Here is a 26751-nt window from a genome sequence, read left to right on the forward strand (position 1 = left end):
GAAGTAAAGGTAGTATATATCCTCTCTCACATGTGTAAACTAAAATTTTAAAAAGAAACCCAAAATAAATAAATAAATAAATAAATACAGCTACATCTGGAGGGTTAACCAGTTGGCATAGTGGTTAAGATGCTATTTGGAATGCTCACACCCATAATAGAGTGCCTGGGTTCAAGTTCCCATGCCACTTCAGATCTGGCTGGCTGTTGATGTGCACACTGGGAGAGAGCAGGTGATAGCTGAAGTAGTTTGATTCCTGCTACTCATTAGATAGACTTCAACAGAGTTCCAGGATCCTGCCTTTGGCTTGTCATAGATCTGTCTACTGTGGGCATTTGAAGAATGAATAAGCAGATGGAAAAATCTCTTAAACAAATAAATAATCTCAAATACTACAGCAGTTGAGGATATACCTGGATACAATTAAAGAAAATATTTTTTCTTTCTGTTTACTTAAAGTCTACAAAAATATTTTCAAAGTTAAGGAAAGGCCTGTTCTCCACTTCATAAAACAAAAGCTTAGGCAGAATAGTCAGAATTGAATCAATGAAGTCTCTAATACAAAGAGGATGGGAGGGAGTTAGAAGGTTTATTTGTTGTTTTCATTATTTCAATAAAAATGATTGTTTTTACATAATTTAGAAAATACTTTCAATAATATCATAACTTTTAAAAAGATATTAAATGTGCTCCAATGTAAAACAGAATTTAGATTAATTATTCCTCATTCTTTTCTGTTTAAAATACCAAAAGCTCAAAGCATCATATTTTACAGGAAAAGCAATTAAAATTGGCCTAACATAATTAAAAGAAAGTGAGACACTTCAGTTAGGAAAAATTCAAAAAAGATTAGCTCAAAAGAAGTTCTATCTTAAATGATCAAGTAACTACTTCCAGAGAAGAATTGTTCACTCTGCATTACAGAAAATAATGTAAATAAACAATGTCACATCCACATAAGAGTGGACCATCCTGTGTATTATATTTTATTTTGTTGTTTGGAAAACCAAGAGCAGAAATATCACTATTGTATAAGTATATATATATAAGTGTAATATTTAGGCAAAATGATTAAGAAATGTGGGCACAGATTTTTCTCTATATTTCTTGGAAGTTTCCACTAATTCCAGTCTATTTATGGAAAGACACAAAATATAGAATTCCTTATTATTTTTTTCCTTTTTTTAGTTGAGGAATGCAAACTTTATGGATTTAATATATACAAATCAGGGAACATGGTGATTCTCTCTCCCTCTTTCCTCCCTCCCATCCATTTTTCCCACCCTTTTTCCTCCTGCCTCTCCCTTTCCCATTCTTTGATCCCAAAGATCAATTTTCAGTTAATTTTATACTCATAAGGTTAACCCTACACTAAGTAGAGTTCAACATGCGACTCCAAAATTTTAGAGCAATATGTTGACTATCAAATCTTTTAAACAATTATTTTATGACTGATACTTTCGAAGGTAGTGTGGTAGGCCAGCGCTGCGGCTCACATGGCTAATTCTCCTCCTGCAGCGCCGGCACCCCAGGTTCTAGTCTCTCTGCTGTGGCTGGGGAAGGCAGTGGAGGATGGCCCAAGTGCTTGGATGCCTGCACCCACATGGGAGACCAGGAGGAAGCACCTGGCTCCTGGTTTCGGATCTGTGCAGCACACTGGCCGTAGAGGCCACTGGGGGGTGAACCAACAGAAAAAAGCAAGACCTTTCTCTCTGTCTCTCTCTCTCTCTAACTCTGCCTGTCAAAAGAAAGAAAAAAAAAAAAAAGGTAGTGTGGTAGATACCAAGATAATTTAATAAGCATAGTTTAAGCTCAGAAAGTTAAAACTTGACTTAATGCACTGAAACATATTATACACTTAGGTATTAAATCTGCTGACTTTCAAGGATTCAAGGAAAGGAAAAATGATGAGGAGAAAAAATAGTTAGAGGGCTTCATGAAAGGTTTGAACATTTCTAGTAGTGAAGCACCTTCCAGGTTGAAGTAACAATAAACACAATGAATTGCTTTAGTGATTTGTATTATTGAAGACAATTCTCTACACACTCACTGTGAATAATTATGCATATATCTTTACTTTCTAGCTGACAAGAGGTTAATTTTAAGAACATTTTTAGCACCCTACAGAGCTTAAAGCACATTGTTTTGTCCAGAATTTTTTTTCTTTTTTTTTTTTTTTTGGCCAGGCAGAGTTAGTGAGAGAGAGACAGAGAGAAAGGTCTTCCTTCTGTTGGTTCACTTGACATTTGCTCAATTAAATTGCATTTGATTTTATGCACACGTTTTCTTAAATACTGCTTACTCCTGAAGGACTATTATGCATTTTATCAGTATCTATAAGTTGTAACTTAGAGTGTAAAGGCATCCTCCAATTTATGAGAGGTGCTACTTTCCAGCCTGGTGGCTATGAACTCTTAATGAACACAGAAGCTGCTTTTCCTGCCTCCAAGCAAAACATCATAAAAAGTAAAGCGACAACAATTGTGACCCTATCTGTGGAAGTTTATGAGACTGATTTGAGGACAGATTGAGTTACAATGTTATTGTAACACCTCATCAAAATTCTTTTCCAGATTTTTAGCAGTGACTTAAGACAAGTAGACTGGGCTGTTACTGCTGGGATCACTTCCAGCAACTTATCCAGAGCACCAAATTACCCTTTTCTGCTAACCCCAGTTATTTCTCTTTTTTTTTTTGGGGGGGGGGGGACTGAGCGAATATATAAGAGATGGGGTCCCTAGTGAATGCAGGAACAAAAGAAAAGGGTAGTGACATCTTCTGTACTATTCTGTTTCCAAAGAGACAAGATTCCTGAAAGGACTATGACATTATATTTGCCAAGAAATTTATGAAAAGGTCATGTCCAAAGACTCCACTTGATTTTCTTCCATAATCTTAAAGCTATTTAACAGCTATATTTTAATTTTATAACTCTTTCAATGTAGTAATATATATGCAAAGAAAAATTAACTATATTTAGGCACGATATGGCAATAATTTATGTTGGCACAATGACATAATTACAGCATTAACTTCCTCCATTCATTTCTACCTAAAGTCAGTTTTCTAAAGGTAATGAAAACGAATGTGGATTTTCTTAAGAAAACATCTAGCAATAAAATTTCAGGAGTGAATATCACTAAGAGAGAATGTTGCAAATGCAAAGAAAGGATGGTATTGTTTTTAAATTCCATTGGTTTGCAGCATATAAAAGCTATTTTACAATGTATCATTTTTCAATAAGAAAGAAAAAAGTTGTCTCTGTAACTATAATCTTCATGTTTATGGCAAAGAAAATTCAACAATGTTTGCAAACTAACTGGAAGATTACACTTTAATGCAAATAAACAACTTAAGTAAACTAATTCAGCTGTGAGGAATTTAGAGACTGACAAATTAACTCTAAAAACTGCAGGCAGTAGCAGTAAAAGTGCTTTTTTGTGTGATTTACTTTCGCATATTGAATAAATACATTATACTTGTTAGACTTAATTCTGTATTGAGAATAAGTCTGAGATGGGATGAGGAGTTTGGTAACAAGATTCAAATATGCTTTTAGTAAAGGATACACGAGAGGAAAAAAAAGTGAGTAAAGATGCTGAATGCATTCCTCACTCATGGACAAACCACATTTTCTTTTCTAACTGAACTGTGAAAATCCTATTTGGCCATACGAATCAGCATACAATTCAAAATCTAAAACAAGCCCAAACACGATCACCATTATTTGAATAAATTAAGCCATTCTCTTCTTGGTAAAACTCAAATGAAAATGACTCATTTCAGCGATTATACTTATGGAATCATCTTGAGGACCAGAATTGTGATTACTACTATTTTCATCTTTCTGGTTGCAATTAACCATAAAGTTGTAAACCTCTCAATCACAAAAGAAAGAACAGTCATGTGGGATTTTTTTGTCTGTTTTGTTAGTTGGATTTTCCAAAAGTCCATGATATTAATATAAACAATGTAAAAGGAATAAAGAAAAGCACCATATTTTGAGAAAAAAATCAATCAAATAAGATAGACATACCCAAACATAATTTGGGTTGAAATTTTTGGTTTCAAGTGATCTCATATCCAAAAGTTGATAGTTTTACATATAAAGAAATGAATTGCTTGTTAATATTTTAAATTTTCTGGCTTACTCACACTTATTTTTATAAAAATTACACTTTGTCCAATATATGTGTATTCAATATTTGTTGAAATGCAAAAATGTGCAATGAGTCACCCCTTCTATGTATCTTGCTCTTCCTAGGTCTTCCCCCATGACCCTCAGGTACTGTTTAGTGTCTCTTATTCCTTCTTGCTTGATATATTCTACCTATTTTCCTCAACTCCCATGGATTCATATTCCAGATAAACACTTACTCTGAAACCTCTTTGTTAAAATTCAGGTGTCATTATATATTTATATTCTGTCTCTCCCTGATGTCTGATGGGCATACTAAATCCTAGCTCTTCACACACGTCCTAAAATCCCTCCTCTTTCCTTTCTCTGGGTTTGAGGTACAATGGCACACTCATTTACACATGTCCTGAAGAAAGCCAGATGAAGTCAAAATGGCCAGCCAATTAAAAATGCCAAACTGATCCTCAACTCATCCACATTCCCTTAAGAACAATTTGAAAGCAAACTGTTACTAAAACAGTACTCTATACTTTGTGTGTCTGTTTGGGTGCAAACTGTTGAAATCTTTACTTAGTAAATACTAAATAGATCTTCTGTATATAAAGATAACTGAAAATGAATCTTGACGAATGGAAAGGGAGAGGGAGTGAGAAATGGGAGGGGTGCTGGTAGGAGGGAGGTTATGGGGGGCAGGGGGAGCCGCTATAACCCCAAAAGTCGTACTTTGGAAATTTATATTTATTAAATAAAAGTTAAAAAAGAAAGCAAACTGTTAGTCTTGCAGATTACCAGGAATGTTCCTTTTCATAAAACCAAATATAATAATTCATTATTTTAAAACTCATTAATAAGTTTCACTACCTTCCCCTATAAGACAAATTCCTTAGAATTAAATGAAGAGATGTAGACTCCAATTACATTTTATCTTCTAGAATTTACCCTAACTTGTCTAGTTATTGCACATAATACTACTTCATCTACTGGGAATAAACTCATTGTTCCTCTTGTTCTTCTAGAATTGTCGCCACCCCTTATTCAAATTATTCTCCTTACATTGTATCCATAAATTCTATTAATATACTAACTTAAAAAGTTTATTATATTATCTTTAAATTCAAGATTTCCAAATTTCTCTGATGATCTTCCTACTACTCTTTTACAGCAACAATTTTTGCTTTTTGATCTGTATGACCTTCAAGTTCTGCATAGATGCTTAATAAATTTTGTATGACGTCCTTAAGTAAGTGATTATATGAAGGAAGGTGACCAATCAATTTGGAAGAAAGTGGAAGACTCTAAGCAGCCATCATTATCTTATTTCTCCTTCTAGTATTAAAAATCAGCAAATATAAGTAATTACTATTTCATCCGCTTTAGAAACTCCTCAGAAATTATATACTGTGTGTATCTCTCTACACAGGAAGATTCTTATTTCTCTCTCTTTGGGTTGGTATGAGGAACTAAATAATAGCTCCCTTTTCTGGATATGGAACTAATTGAAAATAAACACTTAGTCTTTTGTTGGATTTTAGTTAAAATCAGCCCTCAAGGCATTCAGATCTGGCTGAAGAGCCCATGAGAGTATAGCAGGCATGGAAAGCCAAGATATCATGGAAAAAAAAAAAAAGACCTAAATGAAGGATCTCTGTGAGTGAGATCCCAGTGGAAAGAACGGGGCCATCAAAGAAGGAGGTACCCTTCTCCGAAGGGAGGAGAGAACCTCCACTTTGACTATGACCCTATCAGAATAAGACCAAAGTCAGCGAACTCTAAAGGCTTCCATAGCCCTGGCAACTCATGACTAGAGCCTAGGGAGATTACTGACGCCATGAACAGGAGTGTCAAATTGTTAAGTCAGCAACAGGAGTCACTGTGTACTTACACCCCATGCGGGATCTGTCCCTAATGTGTCGTCTAAAGCCAAGTGATGCTATGACTGGTACTGAAACAGTATTTTTATACTTTGCGTTTCTGTGTGGGCGCAGACTGATGAGGTCTTTGCTAATTATATACTGAAGTGATCTTCTGTATATAAAGAGAATTGGAAATAAAAAAAAAAAACAACCTGGTGTTAAAATGGAAATGGCATAGAAAATTAATTATCTTGAAAAAAAAAATTATGTAGGATCTCTGTCTTTAATGTGCTGTACATTGCTATTTAATGCTATAATTAGTAATCCAATGGTAGTTTTCTCACTTGATATTGCTATATGGGCAAAATGTTGAAATCTTTACCTAATATATACTAAATTGATCTTCTGTATACAAAGAGAATTGAAAATGAATCTTTACATGAATGGAAGGGGAAAGGGAGCGGGAGGGGGGAGGGTTGCGGGCGGGAGGGAGGTTGTGGGAGGGGAGAAGCCATTGTAACCCATAAGCTATACTTTGGAAATTTATATTCATTAAATAAAAGTTTAATAAAAAAAAATTAAGCATAGTTTTAAAAGTGTCAAAGCCACTATAAGCAGAAAATAAGATACACACAACAGTGTTTAAAAATTTTTTGGCCCTTTCTCTCTCTCTCTCACTGCCCACTCTGCCTGTCAAAAAAAAAATTGGCTTCACGTCTTTACATCTTCTATTTCTTCTGCTTAGGATATACTCAAATACCTCTGAAAGATATTTGATATTTGTAAACCTTTCAAAATAAGTTGGAGTGTGAGCCACAAGTACATTCATTGATTTGTAATATTTGCAGGCAGTGGAATAAAAGGAGAGCACTGCTAGATCCAGAAAACAAAACACACAAAAATATAAAACTAAATAAAAGATAACAAACAAAAACAAAAGACACTTTATATCTTAAAAAAAATAAAGGACATATTAATTAGGGCCTTTGTGTTTTTATCTCAACTAACGTTTTAATTTGAAAATTTGAACATTGCAAGTTGGAAAACATTTGTATTTCTAACATTTGGAAAGTACAACTGCAAGGGAATTAAGTGTCCTGTATGTTTGCATTCATTTGGATTTCTCAAGAGTATGCTTTTGTTTGGGCTAATGTAAACAAGTCAGCAATAAGGACGACTTGACAGTGAACTCTGGTTGCTGAGAACTCTGCACATAACAAGGTATATATAAAAACCAAGCTTAACTCATGCTTCTCTAATCTCTTGAATCTGAGTTCTGTTATCCGATGGAAGTAATACCAATATGAGAATGTTCTCATGCATTACAATATATTGCAAGCAATTATCCTCTAGGATATGCATTTGAGAGGACAAAATGCTGCTATATGACTAATATGATTGCACTGGCTAAAGTTTTACAAAAAGATATAGAGGATTTAGTAAAGTAAGGAAGAAGTGAATGGTGTTCCAATTCAGTTGAAATTATCTGTAACTTAGAACTAAGGGGTTGCTGCATGATTTTAAGCAAAGAAAATGAATGTCAGAAAATTCTTAATTTTCTAATTATTTTATTTGAAGTTGTGAGAGTAACACAAAGTAGGACCTTTAAGAGACTTATATTTTAAATATAAATAGTTGTTAGAAGGATCCTGAAATCACTATGAAACAGATACAGGTTAAATTCCTCAAGAATAAAAAGCCAGAATTCAGAGGGTGAGTAGAGTTAAAGAGGTTATGAATATTTTTCTGCAAAGTAGAGTTAAGGGTACACTGGAATGGACAAATGCAGATAGCATAAAGAGGGACTGTCCTTAGAATCAAAACAGATGCCACATTTAGTGCATTTTCTATCACTGCATCTTGAGAAAATTTCTCATTGTAGCTATATACATGCACACATACAATCTCTTAAAGATTATGGAACACTGAAGTGCAAGGATAATTAACCCGGGGCCAGCGCTGTGGCTGTTCCATTTCTGATCCAGCTCTCTGCTGTGGCCTGGGATAGCAGTAGAAGATGGCCCAAGTCCTTGGGCTCCTGCACCCACGTTGGAGACACAGAAAAAGCTCTTGGCACCTGGCTTCGGTTTGGCACAGCTCCGGCCATTGTGGCCATTTGGGGAGTAGATGGAAGCCCTCTCCCTCTCTCTCTCTCTTTCTGCCTCTGCCTCTCTGTAACTTGACTTCAAGTAAATAAATAAAATCTTTAAAATCAAAAAGAGATAATTAACCCACAATTACCAGGGCCAGTCTTGTGAACCTCAACATATTTTAAGCAGAAATTTGTTGAGGAAGTAAGTTTTTCCCTAAATATAAAAAGTGAGACAGCTACTGGATGGATATCTTTACTAGTAAAGAATGGACATAGGGGGCCAGTGCCATGGCTCACTTGGTTAATCCTCTACCTGCAGCGCCGGCATCCCATATGGGCGCCAGGTTCTAGTCCCAGTTGCTCCTCTTCCAGTCTGGTTTTCTGCTGTGGCCCGGGAAGGCAGTGGAGGATGGCCCAAGTGCTTGGACGCCTGCACCCACATGGGAGACCAAGAGGAAGCACCTGGCTCCTGGCTTCAGATCAACGCAGCGCGCTGGCCTTAGCAGTCATTTGGGGTGTGAACCAACAGAAGGAAGACCTTTCTCTCTGTCTCTCTCTCACTGTCTAACTCTGTCAAAAAAAAAAAAAAAAAAAGAATGGACATATTATCTCCAAATTTGTCTAATTCTATCTTTTAAATAAAAAAAAAGAATGGATATAGTATCTCTAAATTTTATTTCTTTTTTTCTTTTTTTTCAGAGTGCCAGTTTTGTTTATTTTTTACCTAAAAACCTTTTATTTAAGGTATTCAAACTTCATGAACTTCGTATATACAGATTTAGAAACATAGTAATTCTTCCCAACCTTCAATTCTCCTATCTGCACTCCCACCCTTCTTCCTCCTCATTCTTATTTTCAATTAACTTTATACTCGTAAGAATAACCCAACACTAAGTAGAGAGTTCAACAAGTAGTACAGAAAAATTTAAAAATCCATCCCTCAACAGTCAAGACAAGGGCTCTTCAAAATCATCCCATCTCAAAGTGTCAATATCACTTCTATAGATTACCTTTTAAGTACTCTAATAGTTACCACAGATCAGGGAAAACATATGGTATTTGTCTTTTGGGGACTGGGTTATTTCACTAAGTATAATGGCCTCCAGTTGTATCCATTTTGTTGCAAACAACAGATGTCCATCAACTGACCACTGGATAAAGAAATTATGTTATATATACACTATTGGATACTATATAACGGTAAAATATTACTTAATTTTTAAGCCTGAATGTTTACCCTTCCTGAAAGCCAATAAGTAACTTTTGTGGGACTCTGAAAAACTGGTGAGAAAGCATGTAGACTACAGATCAGGCATGTTGATGAGAACCACTGTGGAGAAAATTCTCAAAATCTGAGGTGAAAGGGGCATAAGCCAAATACCTAATTCCAGAATACTGTCAGTAAATGTTCTTAGGTTCTGATAAATGTGGTATAGTTATATAATTAGTACCAAATAACCTAAAATGGAGATATAAAGTACGATCAAGAAAATAAACATGCATGCTGAAAATGCATAGCCACTTAAATATCATGCTCCCTGTAAAACAATAGTATTATGTCACAAAACATGCATCAGTGTTCCAAAGTTGTAGCTTTTACTTTGAGTTCAAATTAAACTTCACTAACAGCTGAAATGTTGTTTCCAAAGGAAAACTCCTTCTGATAGCTTCCTTATTTCATTTTTGTGCTAACAGTAACCATAATTTCTCAAAAATTCAACTGTAGCTTGGAGTCACCCTAGGGAGTAAAATAATCCTTTCACTTACTCCTTTATTAAATCTTTTAGGAAATATATGAAATATTATGTACTTTTTAAGCATTCTCCAGGGCACTGAGAGAAAAAAAGTGAAAAAAAGCACACAACTCTGGATTTTATATTGTAGTGCACAGTACAATATTAAAATTATCGTAGTAACCATTTATTGGATATAAATTATGTACTTTGCATTTTACTAAAATTTACTTATTTTTCTTGTGTGCATAACTTTGATTCACATTCAGAGCTTTCAAAATATCTAGCCTTCAAAAACACTAAGAAGCTTGAAGAGAAAACTAAAATTTAGCTAACATAATAATTAAAATGGCTCAGTGACTCACGTGCAGAGCTGAGTCAAACCCAGATACATCTTAGTCTCAAAACTGTGCTCTTAATCTGCTATGCCACCAATCTCAAGAATACAAGAAGAGTCATGATTTCCCAATGAAAAAAAAATCCTGAGAGAGTAAGTGATTTTCCTCCTTAGTAACAAAATGGCCAAGTTGAACAGTCTGGAAAGAGAAATTCATTACTTAAATGAGGACAAGCTGTTAATGTAGAATCTTAAGTTACTAATCCATCTGTTAGTTATAATGTAACATCTCAAGAATTTTCATTTAAAACATATTTCAAGCATAGTCATACTACAAAAGGAATTTTCATTGTCATTGAGTTTAAGAATGTGTACATTTTAATTCTGCAGTGCAGGGACCTCATTTATTAACATTTTAAGCATCATGCAAGACGTATGAATCTATTTAAAGAGACTAAGAATCATTCTAAATATGTTTCATTTAATTATTTTTGATACAGTTTTAAGAAATAAAATTATTTTCCACCTGTTGTTTCCTGGGTAATCAGCACACATAAGGGGAAAAAAGAACCAATGTATAAAGTATTTCTAAAGTAACAACTCAGCCAAAACAATATGTTCAGAAAATCCATTCTTTTGTCTTCTTAAGATTTATATTGCTGAAGCACCATTGCTGACCTAAATGCTAAAAAGAATAGCTATGCTATGTCCTTCAGTATATAATGAAGGATTACAGAATGTAATTCACTGAAATGGAAGATTATTATAATCTAATACATATGCATTTTTCTACAAATGGTTTTATGAGCACTACTTCAAGGCTACTGCTTAAAAGACACATTTTCTTATGTTTTTACTGGTGTTGAATGTTTTCCTTGAGTTGTTTTTCTTCAAACATTCAGATATAAGGTAGACTCATATTAAAAAAACTGACACTAATTGATTTTTTCTAGTCCAAAACTGTCAGTTTATACGTAAGACCATTGTGATGTAAATAACATATAACCTTGAGGCCAACACTGGGGTGAAGTGGGTAAAGTGCCACCTGCAGTGCAAGCATCCCATATGGGTGCCGGTTCGAGACCCAGCTCCTCCACTTCTGATCCAGCTCTCTGCTAGGGCCTGGGAAAGCAGTACAAGATGATCCAATTCCTTGGGCCCCTGCACCCACGTGGGAGACCTAGAAGAAGCTCCTGGCTCCTAGCTTCAAATCGCTGCAGCTCTAGCCATTGCAGCCAATTGAAGAGTGAACCAGCAGATGGGAGACTTCTCTCTCTTTCTGCCCCTCCTTCTCTCTCGGGGTAACTCTGATTTTCAAATAAATAAATGAATCTTAAAAAAAAAAAAAAAAAAAAAACCTAATCAGTACCTTTTTTTAAAGATTTAATTATTTATCTTAAAGGCAGAGTTATGGAGAAAGGAGAGATGTAGAGAGAGGGATATTTGATTGCTGGTTCATTCGTCAAATGGCTGCAACAATAGGGGTTGGGTCAGGCTGAAGTCAGGGGCCTGGAACTCCTTTGCCCAAGAACTGGGACCATCTTCCACTGCTTTCCCAGGTGTATTATCAGAAAGCTGGGTCAAAACAAGAGTATCTGGGATGCATCAATTTGGGATGCCGGCATTGCAGGTGGTGGCTTAACCTGCAGTGCCAAAGTGCTGGTCCTTCATCAGCTCTCTTTCACTATTGTGTTCACATGATCAAAACCCATGAACAAGAGCAGCTAGTGTTTCTATTACTTTAACATCAGTAATTTCTCAAATTTCTCAAGATCATGGCCTTCATCAACAGAAAAGAGACTGCATAAATGGCACAAATAAAATCCTGTCTTTTAAATCACACACTTAATATTCCACCTACATTTAAAATGCAGAAGTTGGATCAACAATAAATGGAATTAAATTTTGATAGGTTAAATGATTAGCCAAAACATAAATGATTACTATACTCATAGTAAACTGTGTCTTTGAAGATAAAGCTTTTAGTCATGTTTGTATCAGTAATGCCTAGAACAGTATTTGAATTATAACTGATGTTTAATATGATTGTTGAATGAACAAATTCCAATTAAAATAACGTTTTATGTTCTTTGAAATGAAATCTCACCAGGTCCCAAATTAAATATTAACCCCTAAACTAAAACACTTAAAACTTCTATATTATATACTGTCATATATATCACAAAATAGCAGCTTCTGTAAAATTATGCATTCACCAAACCCCTTCTGTGTAGCAGAGCTGCTCAAACTGGAGCCTTGATCTACGATTTTACATCATATGTTTCTCAAAAATGTATGTGTATATACATATATATATATATATATCACATAAAGCATTCATATATGGTCTCTATATTCTAAATCCTAGAGAGAAAAGGGACCCAAAAAAGGACCAAAAAATAAGCAACATAAGTAATTTTAATTAAACAGCATTGAAGGTAAATGATAGAGTTTTTAGTCACATATGACTGAATGAGACATAAAACATTCACCATCATTATAGTTTTTATTGGCAAATTTTATTGGTCACTACAAGCACATAACCATAACCATCAGAATATAAGAAGGCTTTTAAGAGAGCCTATAAAATATATACAACAATAAAAAGAAATATATCCATGTCTCTGGTAATCCATTTGTCTACTCAGTTATTGTGGATCACTTAGACTGATGTCTTTAGCTGCCTCACAGAAATTTTAGCCATTGCAATTATCGGGTCATCTATCAATGCTATGATCAGTAACTTAAAAATAATGTTTCCTGTTACATAAAATGACTCTGAACAAAATAACTCAGAAAAATGGAAAGAGAGCAAATAAATTATAGAAAATAATGGAAGTCAAGATTCTTGTACTTAAAATTTAAGAAACAAGAAGACATAGAACAAAACAAAGGATAAAGTTTTGAAATGATTCAGAAGTTTCACATTTTAACTCATTCAACAAATATTTAAAGCTTCCTCTGTGCTGGGACCTGTTTGAAACTGAATTATGTTAGGTAAAAAGGATGTACAGAACTTACACTATAGCAAATAGAGGTATTTGTTCTGGGCAGAAATATCTAATGCAAAGGAGGAAATAAAAATGCCATTTATATGGGCCTAATCTAAAGTAGCACAGATAATTAATTCCTTATTGTCCTTTATAACCCAGCTCAATGCTTTCTTTATGAATCACTCCCTTTTTTGTGCCAAGCATTTCTGTGCAGTTATCATATATCACTTGTATTATATGTGTTTTACATTCACATTACATTATAGATCAACATATCTATGTCAATAAACCATGAGCTTCTTGAGTGTAGAGATTATATACTCTTTATGTGCCTAGAATCTTTCATGCTCAACACTATAATCAATTATTACTTATTCTTTTAAAAATTCTTAATAAAAAGCCAACCTATTCTTCCTTTCTATATAGAAGACTTTAGTAAATAGGTGAACTTTGAACTAGATGAGATTTGAGGGATAATAGGAGTTAACCAGAGAAGATACCATCTAGTGCAAAACTATGAAAGTAGGAATCCTAGAATTAGGAAGTGGTCATATTTTGTCTGATTTTACTTATAAATGCCTTCTCTCTGACTGGCAGTTGGAATTGCCAATTTGAATTGCTGATGTATATGACAGGGAGAAAATAAACATTGGGGAAATAAATTAATATTGTAAAGGTTCTAATAGGAGTTCCTGTTATAAAGGAATAAACAACCCCTACTTAAGTTTACTCTTGCAGGCATAATAAAAGGAGAATAAGTAGCAATGAAATTAGAAATGTCCCATAATGAATCATAAAATGAAGGAAAATCTAAATCCATTAATTTAAATTTAATTTTCTAAAATGCAGTAATATGTAATTTTACATAATATTAATATGAATCAATGTACTCATTTTTAGGATGTTACATAATTCCATCTCATATATTAGTTATTAAGCTGAAATAGTTAAAAAGCTACTATGAACAGGCTAGTGACACAGTAGGTTAAACCACTGCTGGTGACGCCAGCATCCAATGTCAGAGTATCAGAGTATCAGTTCAATTACCAGCTGCTCTGCTTTCAGTGTAGCTTCCTACCAATGTGCCTGGAAAGGCAGAGGATGGCACAGATGCTTAGTACACTCTGGCTTTGTCTTGGACTTTCTGCCTGTTGTGACCATTGAGGAGTGAACCAATGGATAGAAAATCAATCAAGCAATACGCACCCCTTTCTTAGTCATTCTGCCTTTCAAATAAACAAGCAAAACCTTAAAAACAGTAATATTTCCTTTTTTTTTTTTTAGAAAAGCTACTAAGGAGTAGTTGGTTAAATAATTTCTAACATGAATTTCAAATAAACAACATAAATTGAATTACAAACAAGTTATGCAAGGACATTAGTCACCACACTTAACTACAATATGAAACAAAAACCTAGGAAATTTGAGGAAATAGAACTTAATAGGTTTTTCAGCCTATGCAAACAAATACATGATTGATTTAGCATGGTATCAGTGTTTTATTAGGTAGCTACTCCCCTATCTTTTTTGGCTTATGAGAGTGTTGCTCCACAGCAACCACTCCTATACCATACTGCAGGATTTAAGATTTTCAAGGACTAGCAAAGAAAGCAACAAGAGAATCTATGGAGCTATATATGCCACCAAGCATGCCCTGGGTCAAATACACATGGCTCCAATCCATTGATGTTGCTGACCCTACTTGACCATACCCTCAGCTGCAGTGGTCACTTTGGAAGTTGGGCTGAGTGTAGGGCTTTTCAGCTTAGAGCCAATAAGATCTGTGGCTCTGACCTGGGCATCCTTCGACTCCAGGGCAGGTCCATTTCCAGTGATCCAACTCTTGGCAGAGCTGCCAGGGCTCTTCACAAGCTGACTTCTGCTGAAGCCCAGGCTTACCACATTGAAAGCCACTGCAGTGGACTGGCCTGTTGGGTCTCCTTGAGGGCAGATCACTGTACAGATCAGCCATTCATAGGCCTGCCACCCATTGCTTCTGATGCCGAGCTTTCTTTTCCTCCTGGTTTGTGTTCAAGCAGACCAGAGGATGCAAGTCAAGGGAGTGCCTGTATCCCATCTCTAATCTTCGGTGGCCTGAACTACAAGTCTATGGTCACAGGCATGTTCTGTAGTAGTTTTTCTAAGGTAGACAATGCCCATGAGGAAAATTATATTCTCACTTTAAAACTTTCTTTCCCTTTTGGACAAGATAGAAACTCTCATGAAAATGAAATATTAAGGAGGAATCAAAATGAAATGAAACAACTAGTAGAACATGAAACTGTGATAGTGACAAAAAACCACAATGAAATGAAGAACTCAATAGATCCAATGACAAACATATTAGAGAGCCTTAAAAACAGAATGGGCAAAGCAGAAGAGAGAATATCAGACTTAGAAGACAGAGAACAGGAAAGGAAACAGGCAAACCAAAGAAAAGAAGAAGAAATTAGAAATCTAAAAAATATTGTCGGGAATCTACAGGATACTATTAAAAAACCTGATATTCGGGTTCTAGGAGTTCCTGAAGGCATGGAGAGGAAGAAAGGATTAGAAGGCATTTTCAGTGAGACACTAGCAGAAAATTCCCCAGGTTTGAAGAAGGACAGAGACATCTTAGTACAGGAAGCTTATAGAACCCCTAATAAACATGACCAAAAGAAATCCTCACCACGACACGTCATAATCAAACTCACCACAGTGAAACATAAAGAAAAGATTCTAAAAGGTGCAAGAGAGAAACGTCAGATTACTCTCAGAGGATCTCCAATTAGACTCACAGCAGACTTCGCATCAGAAACCCTACAAGCTAGAAGGGAATGGCGAGACATAGCCCAGGTACTAAGAGAGAAAAACTGCCAGCCCAGAATATTATATCCTGCAAAGCTCTCATTTGTGAATGAAGGTGAAATTAAGACTTTTCATAGCAAACAGAAACTGAAAGAATTTGTTGCCACTCATCCTGCCCTGCAAAAGATGCTTAAAGATGTGTTACACACAGAAACACAGAAACATGGTCACCAATATGAAAGAAGGTAAAGGAAGGAAACCTCACAGCAAAAGATCACAGGAAGCTCAATTTCTCTTTGACATAGAATTAAACTCTGATGCTCTGTTAAAGCAATGTGTTAAAGTAATCTAAAAACAAAAAGCAATTCAAATCAATTGGCAATCTACAAAAAGAGTTAAAGATTTTAAAAGCTATTATTAAAATTGCTATATTGGTCTATTATGCTATGTTATATGTGTGTACATATTGTATGTCCACATAGGAAATTTTATTAAGAGTTTTATTTTAAATGGCTTATAGATAAGATTGTCCATAAATTTAAGCTGCTAAAATCAATCAAAGATACATTTTAATTTGTGTGACCTGAATCTATGTATCATATGGTTTAAACTTGTTGGTAGAAAGAAACTAAAAACATTTTATATGGTTGTGCTTCAGTTTACTGGTTAAACAAACTACACCATGTTAGATATTTAAGAGGTGTTTTCAAATACATGATTCTGAAGTCTCCTTTTCTACTCTTAAGTATTACTCTCCACTTTCTCCAGATAAGAATATTCTGAAAACTTTTCAAATTATTTTTCAACCTATGTGGTAATCTCTCTTTAAATAATATTGCTAAAAAATATTGCCAAATTGCCTCCTAAATGGATTGGATTTTACTAGGCTGCATTCACACCTGGTTATAAGATGACCTTCTTTCCTTAACCTAGACCAAACAATCCTTTTTAAATTCTGACAATCTTATGGCCAAAGAATACAGCATAGTGAGATTCAGTTTGTGTAAACCTGATTAAATATTAACATGCACCACCATTTCAGTTATTTACAGTTTTTATTAATAATATATCCATATTTTATTTATTTCTCTATCAGAACATCTAATTTTTTATTGATTTTGCAGGGTTTTTAACCCATTAAGGATACTAAACATTATTAAATGCTGCAACTAATTTTCTACTCAGTCTTCTTTTTTATTTCAAATGGTTTATGATGCTATTTTATTTTCTAAATTTTAATTTTTGATTTTTAAGGAATGCATTAATACACTAGATAATCAGGATCATAGCAAATGCATGTTAATTATTACAACACAATTCTCACCAATTCTTCTGTTAATATGATATTAATACAAAGAGAACTGATTCCCTGTATTCATGGATGCAATTCCAACAGTGATGCTTCCCTTCTTTGCTCCCTTTCTTTTTTCCTTCCTTTCTTTTCTTTCCTTTCTTTCCTCCTTTTTAACTTTTGAGATAAGATATTTTAAATTTAAATTATACTAAAAGGCTTAAAGCTCCACTAAAGATTTCTATAAGTAAAAAAACAACAAAAAAAAAGTAGTTTAGCAGGAATACAATCTGATTGAAATAATGATAACATCTTACATACCAAACTTAGAAATATGAAATACCTATCATTTCAAAATAACAGTTTTGAAGATTGTTATATGAAAAGGAAAATGTTCACAGTGATGATATATAAAGTAACTGATCAGGAAATACAATTCTCTGTATAGTATAACCTCAAAGGTGAAAAAGAGAATGTAGATTTAAGGTTTTAAAGAAACAGAAAAATAGCTGTTATCGCTGGGTGACAGGACAATGGGTGGTACTTTATTTATTTACTTATTTATTGTTTTTATTCTATTCTTTTCTCAGAAGCTCATATGTATATATGGTTTTTTAAATCAGAAAAATGTATTAGCAGGGCCAAATTCTATTCAGTGACAGCTTAAACCAAATATCCAACATAATAAAAGCTAATGCTAATTAAATATTTCTGTACCTCTATAAATAAAAAATTTGAAATCTATACAAGATGAATAGTTCATCCTAAGACACGTTTATCCAAAATGCCAATATGATCACTGTAGTGTTAATTAACTTTTATCGTGACAATATGAGTGGTAAGACCACAAGCTGAGTTCAACCAATAGTACTAGAACAACAACAACAACAACAAATACTAAAAAGGATAAAGTATATGTTGTTGTTGTTGTTCTAGTACTATTGGTTGAACTCAGTAATTAACACACAATTATTCTTAGGTGTTCAAATTTTAACAGCCTATTAATGGCTGATCTGTACAGTGATCTGCCCTCAAGGAGACCCAACAGGCCAGTCCACTGCAGTGGCTTTCAATGTGGTAAGCCTGGGCTTCAGCAGAAGTCAGCTTGTGAAGAGCCCTGGCAGCTCTGCCAAGAGTTGGATCACTGGAAATGGACCTGCCCTGGAGTCGAAGGATGCCCAGGTCAGAGCCACAGATCTTATTGGCTCTAAGCTGAAAAGCCCTTCACTCAGCCCAACTTCCAAAGTGACCACTGCAGCTGAGGGGATGGTCAAGTAGGGTCAGCAACATTGCAGGCAGAACTGTAAATTTCTTGTTAGAGATGCCACCTGCCTTTACCTGGCCAGCTCTCCTCCCAGGCCAGCCAAGTAATGAAAGTCAACAGAGTGCCTTCCCCTAGGAGGTTCACACCTCCCTTAGGATATACCCCATGTGAAGAGATAGATAGGTCTGGGCCTCTGAATTTACAAGGCCTAAAGCCCACCAGATTATTATCAAGCCCCTTCTATCAGGTTCTATTTGCCTCTCAATCAGAAAAATTACTTGTAGCTTAGACAGCACCTTTCTTAGCTCCTCTAATAATGACTCTGTCCTTTGTACTAGGCCCTGTCTAGTGCACTTGGGCCTCATTCCTTTGTAATCATAACCTCTACTCTACCTCCAATGGCTCTACTCCCAACCTGTGTGTACTGATGGTCCTCTTCCCCACTTAATGCTGTATAATTGTTCAAACCTGGTTAATGCCACTCTTAGGATCATTGGTTACTATCCTCACTCTGTCTTTTATGACCTTGTCTAAATATGATCAGAGTCGGCAAACTTGGAAGGCTTCCATAGCCTTGGCAACTCATGACGACAGCCTAGGGTGGTTACTGGCGCCATAAACTAGAGTGTCAACTTGTTGGGTCAACAACAGGAGCCACTGTGCACTTGCTCCTCATGTGGGATCTCTGTCCTTAATGTACTGTACATTTTGATTTAATGCTATAACTAGTACTCAAACAGTATGTTTCACTTTGTGTTTCTATGTGGGTGCAAACTGTTGAAATCTTTATACTAAATTGATCTTCTGTATATAAAGAGAATTGAAAATGAATCTTGATGCAAATGGAAGGGGAGAGGGTTTGGGAGAGGGGAGGGTTGCGGGTGGGAGGGAAGTTATGGGAGGGGGAAGCCATTGTAATCCATAAGCTGTACACTGGAAATTTATATTCATTAAATAAAAGTTAAAAAAAAATTTTTTAACTGAAAAGTGATCCCTGTTAAATCTAAGAGTGGAAAAAGAGAGGGAGGAGATGAACAATTTGGAACATGCTCAATCGGACTGGCCGCAAATGGTGGAGTTAGAAATGTGCCAGGGGATTCCAACACAATCCCATCAAGGTGGCATGTACCAATGCCATCACACTAGTCCAAGTGATCAATTTCAGCTCACAATTGATAGCTCTGATAGGTCTAAGAGTCAAAGAGATCACACAAACAAGACAAGTATCTGCTAATACTAACTGACAGAATCAAAAAGGGAGAGAAAGATCCAACATGGGAAGCGGGATACACAGCAGACTCATAGAATGGCAGATGTCCTAAACAACACTCTGGCCTCAGAATCAGCCCTCAAGGCATTCGGATCTGGCGGAAGAGCCCATGAGAGTATAGCAGGCATGGAAAGCCAAGATATCATGGGAAAAAAAAAAAAAAAGACCTAAATGAATGATCTCTGTGAGTGAGATCCCAGTGGAAAGAACGGGGCCATCAAAGAAGGAGGTACCCTTCTCCGAAGGGAGGAGAGAACTTCCACTTTGACTATGACCCTATCGGAATAAGATCAAAGTCAGCGAACTCTAAAGGCTTCCATAGCCCTGGCAACTCATGACTAGAGCCTAGGGAGATTACTGACGCCATGAACAGGAGTGTCAAATTGTTAAATCAGGGCCGGCGCCGTGGCTCAACAGGCTAATCCTCCGCCTTGCGGCGCCGGCACACCGGGTTCTAGTCCCGGTCGGGGCACCGATCCTGTCCCGGTTGCCCCGCTTCCAGGCCAGGTCTCTGCTGTGGCCAGGGAGTGCAGTGGAGGATGGCCCAAGTGTTTGGGCTCTGCACCCCATGGGAGACCAGGATAAGCACCTGGCTCCTGCCATCGGAACAGCGCGGTGCGCCGGCCGCAGCGCGCTACCGCGGCGGCCATTGGAGGGTGAACCAACGGCAAAAGGAAGACCTTTCTCTCTGTCTCTCTCTCACTGTCCACTCTGCCTGTCAAAAATAAAAATAAAAAATAAAAAATAAATTGTTAAATCAGCAACAGGAGTCACTGTGTACTTACACCCCATGTGGGATCTGTCCCTAATGTGTCATCTAAAGCGAAGTGATGCTATAACTAGTACTGAAACAGTATTTTTATACTTTGCATTTCTGTGTGGGCACAAACTGATGAGGTCTTTACTAATTATATACTGAAGTGATCTTCTGTATATAAAGAAAATTGGAAATGAAAAAAAACCAACCTGGTGTTAAAATGGAAATGGCATAGAAAATTAATTATTTTGAAAAAAAAAATTATGTAGGATCTCTGTCTTTAATGTGCTGTACATTGCTATTTAATGCTATAATTAGTAATCCAATGGTAGTTTTTTCACTTTATGTTGCTATATGGGCAAAATGTTGAAATCTTTTCCTAATATATACTAAACTGATCTTCTGTATACAAAGAGAATTGAAAATGAATCTTTACATGAATGGAAGGGGAAAGGGAGCGGGAAAGAGGAGGGTTGCGGGCGGGAGGGAAGTTATGGGAGGGGGGAAGCCATTGTAATCCATAAGCTATACTTTGGAAATTTATACTCATTAAATAAAAGTTTAATAAAAAAAAAAAGACCACAAGCTGAGATGTTGATTTAAAAACAGAGCTAAAATGCTTTATTACAAGATTTGCTTAGAGAGTTAATTAGCTCAATAACATTTACATATTTTTGTTGCTAAAGATAGTATTTTTTAAAAAGTGCAATAAGAGAAGGATATTTTTACCTGCTTTTACAATTTGATGAAGCTACAACAATGGTTCAAGGAAGTTGAATTCTTGTTTAAAAAAGGGGGGGGGGTTGCGGAGTAACACTCAGAGATTTCTATTCAACACAGATTTGCCCTGTTTTAAAAGATCCAAGCAGTTTATATATTAATATTTTAGTGTATTAATATAGATATTTCCTGAAACCAGATACTTTTAAAGATTTTTTTCATTTACTTGATAGGCAGAGTGAGAGAATGAGAGATAGATCTTCCATCTGCTAGTTCACTATAAATTTACCACAAAAGCCAGGGTTGGCCCAGGCTGAACCCAGGATCCAGGAACTTTATTGGGGTCTTCCACATAGTGGCAGGAACCAAGTACTTGGGCCATCACCTGCTGCTTCCCAGGTCTACTACCAGGAAGTTGTTTTACAAACGGATGAGCAGGGACTTGATCCAGCACTCCAATATGGGATGTGGAAATACCATGCTGTGGCTTAATTCACTTTGCTACAATGCCTGCTTAAGAAAGCAACTTTCATTTCAAGTTATATTTTAAAATATTCAGCTTATTCACTTAAAAATTTTCACATAAAGAAATATATCATTTATAAATTCTGCACATGGGAAGAAAAGACACAGGCAAATATTAGTGGTCCAATTATCATTGTATGACTGCCAAATTGATACAGAAGTTACTTTAATATTTGTTCATGAATGAATGCCTATATAATGATAACTGGTGGGAATTTTGTCAATATATTCACCTTCAATCCAGAGGTTGCTAAAGGAAGTCAAAGACTTTCTGCTTTACAAGAGATAGAAAGATATGTAAGTTTCTTTAATAGATATTTATTGAACACTGATTGTGCTCTAGTAATTACATCAGAAGCAGCATCTGCAGCAAGTGAACAAAGCTAGTCCCTACCTCAGTCTTGCAGGACTGAGAAAGACAGAAGAACAAATGTAACTGCAAACAGCATGATGAACATCATGACAGAACTTCAGAGGCTTTGAAAGTCTGCAGTCTAAGGATTATAGAAGTAAATGATATATTAGGTGAGCTGAACAGACTGTGATCCAGGCAGGAAAGACTCCCTTGAAAGAACTTGGAAACAATGAGTTATGGCTGAAATTCTACAGTGAGTGTGAAGGGGCAAGATTGCCTTTAAAGATGCAAAACTGGGCAGCAGTTTAGAATTTTTCTTAAGGGCAACAGGAAACCTTTGAAAGATTTCAAGTAGAGAAGGGGCATGATTATAATTGCACTTCAAATCACTCTTGCAAGAATGTGGAAGAATATGTGGAAGAGAATAGCCAGGAGGCTACTGTGGCAGCCAAAACAGGGAAGTGCTAAAACACCTAGAGATGCTGCCGACCTTGGGTGACATTTAAGAAGAATCAATAGGACTTAGCAATTGATGGTAACAGTGAAAGACAGGAGGTGTCAAGATTGACTGACTGCCGGACATGGGGCTCAAATCTATTTTTATTCAATACAGATAATTTCATATTAATGAGCACTAAATGATAACCACATTAAGAATTAATAATTCTTGAATTAACAAAATGTCATAAAATTTTCTTTTAAACAATAAGACCAATTTAGATCAATTCCACATGGAACATATTTTATTATATATTTTAGTATACAACAACAAAACCAGGGAGTACAATCTCTGGAGCTCAAGCTATAGCGCAGCATTATTCAGAAAACAAAACAAATTTTACAAACCTACTTTTTCTGATTATCTGCAAAAGTACAAGACATTTTCAACTGGTCATTATTTAAACAATAATTATTTACCCGTTCTTCCTACAAATTGTAACAAAAATGTTCAACTTTTAAATTTTTAGCAGAGCCTCTCAAATTAACATTTGGATGCATAAGTACAAACTAAGAAAGCTCTCATGTCAGTAGCTCAATAAATGTTAGCTGAATCTGTGGTAAGTAACTGAGTTGCTAGAGAAAACCATAGTCAGAATCATAAAGATACAACATTTAATGTTAATTTGAAAGTACCTATAAAGGAGTGCTCATGTGGCAAAGATTCATCTTAAAATCAATTGTGGACTTTATTATTTACTTAATTTATGTTTACTAATTCCTGTTCTCACTAAAGAAAGAGCTTTGAGATTAGATATGGAGCTGAAACACTGTTACAACATTATCAGCTATGCAAATTTGGACAGTTCCTAACCAGCAATTTAGTTACATTTTTGACTTGTAAAATACCATAACTTCTCACAGAGTTTTGTGATCAAGAAACATACTGTATATGAAATTATTACCTGATAATTAAATGTTTATATTAGATGAGCATTCTCTATGAAAGCCTGTTTTAAATCATATTAATTTGAAATACAAATGCTTTGTAAACATTTTTGTAGTTGACATTCATACCACTAAAATATAGCTGCACACATAACGTGGCATAACATGGCAAATATCTCAAGAAATGGCTGAACTTACAACAAAGTAATACATAAAAAAGCTCATATTATGAATGATTTATAATTAAAAAGTCATCACCTTGGGAAAAGAACCATTATGTTAATTATTCAAAGTTATAATCTTATTTTTGCATAAGTATCATTACTATATAGTTGTTTCATTTGCTTTGGAAATCTGTTAGGGTGGCCTATAGGGTAGAATAAGGCTCTTTCCTTGGTAAAGTAAAAGGCCACAAACATACATATATTAAAACCAGTGATGTCACTATTTACCTACCAGGATGACCAAAATAAAAGATAGTGAAGATAGTGACAGCACCAAATATTGGCAAGGACATGGAATGACACGGTTCACTCGTATATTGCTTGTGGGAAAGTAAAATAGTACAGCCATTCCGGAAAGCAGTCAGACATTCTGCTTTTAAGTTTAATCACTAACATGCAATCTCGTAGCTACACTCTTTGCCATTTTTCCAATGGTTATGAAAGCTTATATTCACACAAAAAGTTGAATACTAAATTTCTATTGACTTAACTACTAGGAAACTAAAATTAGGCCTTAGTATCCTTCAACAGGTTGAATGGTTCAACAATGTTTCTGTATACCACAGAATACTACAAAGCCTCAAAAAGAATATAAACACAACCCAGATAAAGCTCCAGGGAATTGCACTGAGCGAAGAAACAAAAAAGGTGGGGGGTGGGGGAGGAGCTGTCACTGTGGAATAGTAGGCTAAGCCTCCTCCTGCAGCGCCAGCATCCTATATGGGCACTGGTTCGAGCCCAGGCTGCTCCTCTTCCAATCCAGCTCTCTGCTTATGGCCTGGGAAAGCAGTGGAAGATGGGCCAGGTGCTTGAGCCATGTGGGAGAACCAGAAAAATCACCTGGCTCCTGACTTCAGATAGGCCCAGTTCTGGCCATTGCAGCCACTTGGGGAGTGGACCAGCAGATGGAAGACTCTGTCTCTCCACTTGTACTGCTGCCTCTCAAATAAATAAATAAATAAAATATAAAAGAAAGGAAGGAAATTCAGTATTTTATGTTTCTATTTACAGAAAAAGTGTTTAAAGGAAACAAAAATATTCAGAAGTAGGAGACAAATTAAGGATTGCCAAGAGTTAAGGATGCATTAGACTTGGGAGAGAGACAGATGTGATTATAAAAGAGAAATACAAAGAATCCTTGTGATGATGGAATGATCAGTATCCTGATAATGGAAGTAGACACCTACTTGGGTGATAAAACTATAGTGAACCAACACACACACACACACATGTGCAAGTAAAATCAGGGCAACCTGAATAAAAGCCCAGTGAGTTGTATCAGTGGCATTATTCTGGACAGATTAGAGTCCATTACCCTAAATGAAATAAGCTAGACAGAGAAAGACAAATACTATATGTTCTTTCTTATATTTGGAGTCAAATACCTAAACAAGTTCTAGTGTTCCACCACACAACAGGGTGAATATAGTTCATCATAATTTAATATATATTGTATAAAGCATTTGGAGAGAAAAATTGGTAGGCTCCTGTCTCACACACACACACACACACAAGAAAAGGAAATGGAAATCTACTTGGCTGGCCTAACGGGTTTACACTGTGAGTATGTGTTGAAATATTATACTGTATCCCATAAAAAGAAAAATATCATTTGCTGCTAAAAATTAACAAATAATCGACTTAAATAAGTAATATATTTACTGTATACAGTCAGAAAATAGAATCTAAAATAAGTAATAACTTAAAAAACTGTAAGGTCTTAACAAAATATATTTGATCTATTTTATTAGCAAGAATAATATAAACCAAGCTCATCAACATCATGTTTTGAAATTTGGCTTTGCTGAGATAATATAATATTTTTTGAAAACAAATAAAAAATAAATGAATTAATTAGTAGTTATAATTCAGTTACAGGCCTCTCTAATTTATGAACTAAATAAACACCAGCTCTTCTAGTCCTGACAGGAAATATTTGAAAAAAAAAATATGGTAGGGGTGAGAACTGTGGCACAGTAGGTTAATCCTCTGCCTGTTGTGCCGGTATCCCATATGTGTACCAATTCTAGTCTTAGGCTGCTCCTCTTCTGATTCAGCTCTCTGCAATGCCTGGGAAAGCAGTGGAAGATGGCCCAAGTCCTTGGGTCCTTGCACCTGCAGGGGAGACCTCGAAGAAGCTCCTGGCTCCTGGCTTCAGATCAGCTCAGCTCCAGCTATTGTGGCCATTTGGGGAGTGAACCACCAGACAGAAGACCTTTCTCTTTGTCTCTCCCTCACGCTGTCTGTCACTCTACCTCTCAAATAAATAAATAAAATCTTAAAAAAAAAAAAACACATGGTACTATCAAACAAAGTTAGAATAAAACAAAATACATCATGAAGGGAAAATAATGAGCTCTACTCAATTAATTGCTTTTTTTTAACTTTTATTTAATGAATATAAATTTCCAGTGTACAGCTTATGGATTACAATGGCTTCCCCCTCCCATAACTTCCCTCCCGCCCGTGACCCTCCCCTCTCCCGCTCCCTCTCCCCTTCCATTTGCATCAAGATTCATTTTCAATTCTCTTTATATACAGAAGATCAATTTAGTATAAAGATTTCAACAGTTTGCACACACACAGAAACACAAAGTGAAACATACTGTTTGAGTACTAGTTATAGCATTAAATCAAAATGTACAGTACATTAAGGACAGAGATCCCACATGAGGAGCAAGTGCACAGTGGCTCCTGTTGTTGACCCAACAAGTTGACACTCTAGTTTATGGCGCCAGTAACCACCCTAGGCTGTCGTCATGAGTTGCCAAGGCTATGGAAGCCTTCCAAGTTTGCCGACTCTGATCATATTTAGACAAGGTCATAAAAGACAGAGTGAGGATAGTAACCAATGATCCTAAGAGTGGCATTAACCAGGTCTGAACAATTATACAGCATTAAGTGGGGAAGAGGACCATCAGTACACACAGGTTGGGAGTAGAGCCATTGGAGGTAGAGTAGAGGTTATGATTACAAAGGAATGAGGCCCAAGTGCGCTAGACAGGGTCTAGAACAAAGGACAG

Source organism: Lepus europaeus, chromosome 1 (genome assembly GCF_033115175.1).
Source record: "Lepus europaeus isolate LE1 chromosome 1, mLepTim1.pri, whole genome shotgun sequence".
NCBI classification, from domain to species: domain Eukaryota; kingdom Metazoa; phylum Chordata; class Mammalia; order Lagomorpha; family Leporidae; genus Lepus; species Lepus europaeus.